This window comes from Toxorhynchites rutilus, chromosome 1, assembly GCF_029784135.1.
Source record: "Toxorhynchites rutilus septentrionalis strain SRP chromosome 1, ASM2978413v1, whole genome shotgun sequence".
Taxonomy (NCBI): domain Eukaryota; kingdom Metazoa; phylum Arthropoda; class Insecta; order Diptera; family Culicidae; genus Toxorhynchites; species Toxorhynchites rutilus.
This window is the reverse complement of record NC_073744.1, coordinates 164,221,318-164,229,274: the sequence shown is the minus strand read 5'-3', so window position 1 is coordinate 164,229,274 and position 7,957 is coordinate 164,221,318. Positions and strand designations below refer to the sequence as shown.

The following is a 7,957-nucleotide window of genomic DNA, read 5'->3' as shown; positions in this document are numbered from 1 at the left end:
GATTACTCGCGGTTGGCTCGAGGTTAGTATTACAAGTGTTCTCATAATTGGTATGTTGCAGTTTTCGATGCTCTATACGTGTGCCCGACACGGGCTACTTCCTATTGGGATGCAGCTGACCATTAATCAGCAACGCTCCCTAGTCTGTACCCCATATCTAGCGTGGTGCGTCTTTCTCGACTCGAGGAATCCAGGATAGAATGGTCACTAGCCGGCGCAATCATCAGTTCGTGTAGAGTTGTCATGAGCGGTACAACCTTTGGCTCTTGTTGAATGATCAGTGGACTGCACAACCTTTGGCCCGTGCATCTGTAAAGAGTGTGTGTATGTATTGCCGCGACTAAGTAAAAGTTTATCGATCGGATAGGAGGGATATGAAACGGGGACACAACGAAGGAAACATCATTAAACGTTGACATCGGCGTTTCTGAGGAACAGGTATAGATGAAGCAGAAGATCAGGATCCCGGCTACCTAAGATATCCCGGACGGGGATCTCCGATTGTCTGCCTTGTGCTCTCAGTGCTCTAGAGAGCTGAGAGCGAGCAGCATGGAACCGGATACACGACCAGACAACATGCTCGATGTCGTGGTAGCCATCGCCACAATCACAAAGATTGTTTGCTGCGAGCCCAATGCGATAGAGATGCGCGTTTAGGTTGTAGTGATTGGACATAAGCCGAGATATCACGCGAATGAAATCACGACCTACATTCAATCCCTTGAACCATGCACTCGTTGAGACCTTAGGGATAATCGTGTGTAACCAACGACCGAACTCATCTTCACTCCAGATGCGCTGCCAACTAACGAGTGTGTCCTGACGAGGAATGTGAAAATATTCATTATAGGCAATTTGCCTTTCAAAAAGTGTGCCTTCTGAAGCGGCCACCTTAGCTAGCGAGTCCGCTTTCTCATTCCCCGGAATCGAGCAATGAGAGGGAACCCATGCTAAGGTAATCTTGAATAATTTTTCGACCAAAACACTCAATAGATGTCTTATTCTTGTTAGGAAATAAGATGAGCGTTTATCAACTTTCATTGAGCGGATTGCCTCTATTGAGCTGAGACTGTCTGAAAAAATAAAATAATGGTCGATGGGCAGTGTTTCAATGATCCCTAGAGCATAGTATATCGCACCCATTTCTGCGACATACACGGAACAAGGATCTTTGAGTTTGAAAGAGGCACTGGAATTTTTCATTGAAGATGCCGAAGCCAGTGGACCCGTTTATGTATGAACCGTCAGTAAAGAACATTTTATCAGATCCAACTTTCCCATATTCTGCCGAAAATATCTCCGGAATATAATCGGAGCGTAGATGATCTGGGATTCCATGGATTTTTTGTCACATGGACAGATCAAAATTGACAGAGGAATTGCAAAAGTATGGGAAGCAAACTTGGTTGGAGATGCCCGGTGAAGGGTGCACTTCATGGGTAAGGTACTCATGGTATAAAGACATAAAACTTGACTGAGGAGTCAGTTGGAGTAGATTTTCGAAGTTATCAATCACCAATGGATTCATGATCTTGCAACGGATGGGAAATCTGTAGGATAATTCTGTGAACCGAAGAGTAAGGAGTACCCCCTGCCAAAACTTCGAGACTCATCGTATGTGTCGAATGCAAACACCCCATTGCTATACGCAAGCAACGATATTGTATTCTCTCCAGCTTGAGAATATGAATCCTGGCAGCTGATCGGAAGCAAAAACTGCCATATTCTAGCACTGATAATATCGTTGTTTTGTACAACTGAATGAGGTCTCCTGGATGGGTGCCCCACCATGTTCCGGTTATTGTTTGGAGAAAATTGATTCTTTGCTGGCATTTCTGTTTCAAATACGCAATGTGTCTCCCCCAGGTACATTTAGAATCAAAATATACACCCAGGTATTTGAAAAACATAGAGTGTTGGATCGTTTTGCCGGATAGGTGAAGCTGGAATTGGGCGGGTTCGTGCTTCCTAGAAAAAACGACCATTTCAGTTTTCTCCGTAGAGAATTCGATACCCAGCTTGAGGGCCCACGTGAACAGATTGTTCATGGTATCTTGCAACGACTTTTGCAGAACGACGGGATTAGTACCCGTGATGGAAATAACTCCATCGTCTGCAAGTTGTCTCAGCGTGCAGTCTCTAGTTAGACAATCATCCATATCATTGACGTAAAAACTGTACAAGAGGGGGCTTAGGCAGGAGCCTTGCGGTAGGCCCATAAAAGTGTAACGAGAAGATTTTGAGTTGCCATGAGAGAAATTGATGTGCTTTTCTGACAGTAAATTGTACAGGAAATTATTCAGAATTGGTGAAAGTCCACGATTATGAAGTTTCTCTGAGAGAATTTCCATGGAAACTGAATCAAATGCCCCTTTGATATCGAGAAAAACGGAAGCCATTTGTTCTTTGCGAGCAAATGCGATTTGGATTTCAGAAGATAAAGGGTGTGTCACATCAAATTGCATCACGGAAAAAACGCTGTAGAAATTTAATTTTTAGGAATTATATCTTCCGCTTTCGCTTTAAAATCAGATAAGAGTGTATAGATCACGTTGGCCATGCTTCACTGTCAATTTTTCGTAAATTTGGGAAAATGTCGTCGAACGAAAAAGAGCGTTGTGAATTAATCCTGTGCACTCATTTCGAGAATCCGGAGTGGTCACATCGGGACATCGGTAAGATGCTGGGAATCGTTCAATCCACGGTCAGCAGAGTACTAAAACAATACTTCGAGAACCTAACCATCGACCGGAAGGTGAAGAACGGCAAAAATGGATGCTCCGTCGGTAAAAAAGATCACAAGCGCGTAGTTAAGCAGTTTAGACGTGATCCGAGAAGTTCGGTCCGGGATGTCGCCAATAAGCTGAATTTGTCAAGTTCATTCGTCCAGCGGACCAAGCAGCGGGAGGGCCTACGTACATACAAGGTTCAGAAGGCTCCTAACCGCGACGAAAGGCAAAACATGGTGGGAAAGACGCGAGCCCGGAAGCTGTACACCGAAATGCTGACGAAGCCGTATTGCCTGGTAATGGACGACGAAACCTACGTCAAAGCGGACTTTCGTCAGCTGCCGGGCCTGTTGTTCTTCTCCGCAGAGGACAAATTCAGCGTTCCGGAGGAGATTCGCAAGCAGAAACTATCCAAGTTTGCCAAAAAGTACATGGTGTGGCAAGCGATCTGCTCTTGCGGAAAGCGGAGCGCCCCCTTCGTGATGACCGGCACGGTAAACGGGCAGGTTTACCTTAAGGAGTGCCTACAGAAGCGTTTACTATCACTATTGAAGCAGCACGAGGGCCCGACCATCTTCTGGCCGGATCTCGCTTCGTGCCACTATTCAAAGGACGTGTTGGAGTGGTACGAAGCCAACGGGGTCACCTTCGTGCCAAAGGAAATGAACCCGCCCAACGCGCCGGAGCTTCGCCCAATAGAGAAATATTGGGCGATTATGAAGCAGGCCCTCCGGAAGAACCCAAAAGTTGTCAAATCGGAGGCAGACTTCAAGAGAAAATTGATTTCTGTTAAAAAAAAACTACAACCTGACGTTGTACAGAACCTTATGGACAGGGTAAAGAGGAAGGTACGAGCATATGGGCTTGGGCTCGAAGTATGAATAAAAAGAAAATGCCAAAAGTTGTTTAATAGTTTTTATTTTACTGTCTAAAATTTTCAAAAGGATCGGTCTACTGGGCGAATTTCTACAGTGTTTTTTCCGTGATGCAATTTGATGTGACACACTCTTTAGCAGCGCGAGACAATCATTCATCCCTTTACGTCGGCGGAAGCCAAACTGCGTATTTGACAGCAAATTGTTCGTTTCGACCCACTTGTCTAAACGAAGTAGAATCATTTTCTCTAACAATTTGCGAATACAGGATAACATTGCAATCGGCCTATACGAGTTGTGATCGCAAGCCGGCTTGTTGGGTTTTCGTATGGCTATCACTCTCACTTGTCTCCAGTCATGCGGGACAATATTCAGCTCCAGAAACTTGTTGAACAAGTTCAGCAAACGCTGTTTTGCCAAGTCGGGAAGATTCTTCAACAAGTTGAATTTAATCTTGTCCGACCCCGGAGCTGAATTGTTACATGAGAGGAGGGCAATTGAGAATTCTACCATCGAAAAATTCTCATAATCGCATTGGAGCGGAATATCGCGTACGACGCTTTGTGCAGGAACAGAATCGGGACAAACCTTCCTTGCAAATTTGAAAATCCAACGGTCAGAGTATTCCTCACTTTCATTGGTATGGTTCCAGCCACGCATTCTCCTAGCCGTATTCCAAAGAGTACTCATAGCGGTCTCTCTTGACAAACCATTGACGAATTTCCGCCAATATCCACGCTTTTTTGCTTTAATCAGACCTTTTAGTTTGGCTTCTAGAGCTTGGTACTTTCGAAACCATTCCACTAATCCAGTTTTCCTGAATTTTTTGAAAGCGGATGATTTTTCAAGGTAGACCTTTGAACATTCCTTGTCCCACCAAAGTGATGGAGGACGACGTCGGAAAGTGGTAGCAGGAACACGTTTCTTTTGAGCTTGAAGTGCGCTATCGTAAATCTTCAAGGGGAGGAAGTTCATGCATCGAAATGATTGCTTCAGATATTAATTCTGCAAATTTTCTCCAGTCAATATTCTTCGTGAGGTCATACGCAATATCGACTGACTCACTAGATTTTGATTCATTGGCGATCGATAAAATTATTGGTAGGTGATCACTACCGTGGGGATCTTGGATTACCTTCCATGTGCAATCCAGGGATAATGAAGAAGAGCAGAGAGATATGTCTAGCATGCTTGCCCGTGCAGAAGGGTTGGCTATCCTAGTTGCTTCCCCAGTATTTAAAACTGTCATGTTGAAGTTGTCGCACAGATCATAAATCAACGTGGCACGGCTGTCATCATAGTGTGACCCCCATGCTGTTCCATGGGAGTTGAAGTCACCTAAGATTAACCGCGGCTCCGGCAATGCCTCGATTATATCAAAGAACTGATGGCGGCCTACCGTAGTCCTGGGAGGAATATATATCGAAGCAATGCAGAGTTCTTTGCCATTGATTTGTATCTGGCAAGCGACAACTTCAATGCCTGTAATCGATGGGATAGTGACTCTATAGAAGGAGTGACGTTTTTTGATCCCCAATAGTACGCCACCAAACGAGTCGTTACGATCTAGGCGAATAATGTTGAAATTGTGAAAATTCAGCTCGTCGGCTGAACAAAGCCATGTTTTACAGAGAGAAAATACATCACAGTTAGAACTGTGAACTAAAAATTTAAATTGGTCTAGTTTAGGGATGATGCTTCTGCAATTCCACTGTATGACAGTGGTCAAATCCTTGACCTCTTGCGCTGAATTAGGCATCGAGGGAAATGAACGCTGCTAAAAAGCCACATTTTTCTTTCAAAAATGTTCTCACAACCGGAAGCAAACATAATACTATGCTTTTAAGAGGATCATTTATATTTAAAGCATTTAAAATGTTATCCACAAGGTCTGAAAGCGCAAGCAGGCCAGGTAGGGGCTGTTGCTTCGACCGCGAAAATGGAACAGACGTGTTCGTTGTTGTTCCGGGAAGTGCTGAGGACCCCTGGTTGGTAGCATGACCACGTAAACCGGGAGGTACTTGCTTCGGCCTATTCTCAGCACGTTCAGTTCGAGGCTTCATTCCAACTTGGGAAGTTTCGGTTTTCTTTCTGGGGAGTGATGGAAAAGAAGTAATTTTTCTTTTCCTGATGGTACCCTGCGATGTACCGGAACTTCCTGCATTGGGAGCGTCAGCAACAGGCTCGTCGTTCTGCAGAATGGAGTAGGGATTGTCCTGTGTCGTTGGCACGGAACTCTTAAGCATTTCTGCAAAAGTCCGCTTGGAACGTTCCTTTAAGGAACGCTTGAGTTTTTCCCCTCGTTGTTTGTACACCGGGCATTGAATAAGATCATGAGGAGTCCCGCCGCAATGAAGACACTTGTGCTCTTTCGCGCAAGGATTCTCATCATGGCTCTCTCCACAATCTGCGCAACGTTTTTTATTGCAACATTAGGCGGCCGTGTGACCGAGTTGCATACATTTGTTGCATTTCATTACCCGGGGTACAAACAATCGAACAGGTAAACGAAGTGCCCCTATTGCAACGTAATTTGGAAGGGCGGAACCCTCAAAAGTCACACGAAAAGAGTTTGTCCGATTGAGAATTCTTTTGTCATTTTTATGTGACACAGATTTCAGTCGATCGCATGCAAGAATCTTCACAGTTTTTAGTGTGGAGTTCTTGAAGCGACCGACACCATCGATTATCTCTTTTCGGGTCAAACCCTTTTCGGTTATTACGCCGTCTATTTCGACGTTGCAACAGGGTACGTATACACGATACTCAATCGCAAAGAGGTCGCAGCGCGTTATTTTGTTCGCTTGGGTCCTGCTTGAGACGACAACTCGTAGTTTGTCTGGCTCCATCCGTGTAATTTCGGTAACGTCAGAAAAATGTTGAGTTAGTTCCTTCGAGATACGAATGACATTGAGAGGTTTGGATTTTCGTCTAAAGTACACAATGAATGGGCCTTTGGAGCCTTCAGGGTATTCTTTAGGACGAAAATCCTGTTTCTCGTCGATTTCCTCATCTTCGGAACTATCAACTTCGTAAACAGAATTTTCTACCTCAATTTCTGCTTCATCCTCCTGCTCTTCAGGAGGAGGTTCGGTATCAGAAATATTCAATTGCGTCAACGGGGGGTCCTTTCCGCCCTCAGCCATATTAGAAAAATCGGCCAACTGTTCGATATGAACAGAATATAATAATTATCAAAATGAATAAGTAAAAAAAAAATTATAAGGTTATGCTGCGGATAATATTTATATTAATTTATTTTATTTATATAAAATTCTAAAATGAAAAAAAGTTCCAATAAAATTACAACGGTAATGTAACCAAGAAAAAATAGACACCCCTAATGCCAACGTTTGCCGATTTGGTAAACACACAGATGAACAATGGTGTAAATCGAGCACAGATGGTAGAAGGAATAATAGGAGGACAAAAGAAAAATAAACTTATACTTGCCGCTGCTGTGTGGCGTGTGTGATAAATCTGTCTGAATTGTATCCTCTGCGTCTCGGTCGCGCACCACTTTGAGCTTCGCTCTACTGGCAAGCGCAACCGATGAAAAAAACACCTTTGTTGGATCGTTTCGAAAACCTATCCGATCTACTTGCGAGTTATTGAACGAATGATAGCAGGGAACAACTATGTATCTGGAGAATTTAATTTAAAGTGAGCGTTATACAAGTATACAAGTGCGAGCCAGAAATTATATTATGACAATTCAGTTATGATATCAAGAAAAACGGAGACCCTAGTATATTCATTACGGATAATTTTAATTCTGATAAACTAAAAAGTAACCAGGAAAACTCAGACAGAATTGAGTAGATTTAAATTTAAATTGATTTAGAATAGGATGCGTCGCAACCCTCTCCATGATAAAACAATTTTTCAGATTTGTGATACGAATATTCTCACCTTTTTGAATCCATATATACCTTACTCATGAATCCTCCCTTGGATTGCCAAAAATCAGTTCGCCGGTGTGAAGTATGATGTGAAGCGTTCATCATATGATGAAGATGTCAGCTTGACGCGTTCATCCGCACACAACATTTGCGAAACAGTGGACTGGGTGAACTGGGAGGGACGGGGTTTGTTTTGATTCGCGTTTTCATTTCTCTGTGTATTCTTCTACCGTTGCCACCCACAAGTGCCCAAGTGCGGGTTCGATTCTTCGAGTGTCAATAATTTTTGTTGCGGGTGATAACAGTTGTGCTTTCGGTACACAAATAAAGCAGGAGAAAAATCAATTATTTGCATGCGTATTTATTATTGAGATAGGTTTCTGTGTTCTGTGTCCAGTGTCTATTGTGTTTTAAGCTTGTTGATTATCAATTGGTTTTTGTTGGTAAGTGA

General features: G+C 43.4%; 1 protein-coding gene across 1 annotated transcript in view; it reads left to right on the top strand.

Annotated features, from left to right (window-relative positions):
- The first annotated feature begins 7,676 nt into the window (after positions 1-7,676).
- The window catches only part of LOC129762894 (glutamine-dependent NAD(+) synthetase), a 163,189-nt gene continuing 162,908 nt past the window's right edge, over positions 7,677-7,957 (top strand). The window contains exon 1 of the mRNA XM_055761490.1: positions 7,677-7,949. The gene's annotated coding sequence lies outside the window, so the exon portion shown is untranslated. The remainder of the gene's footprint in view (positions 7,950-7,957) is intronic.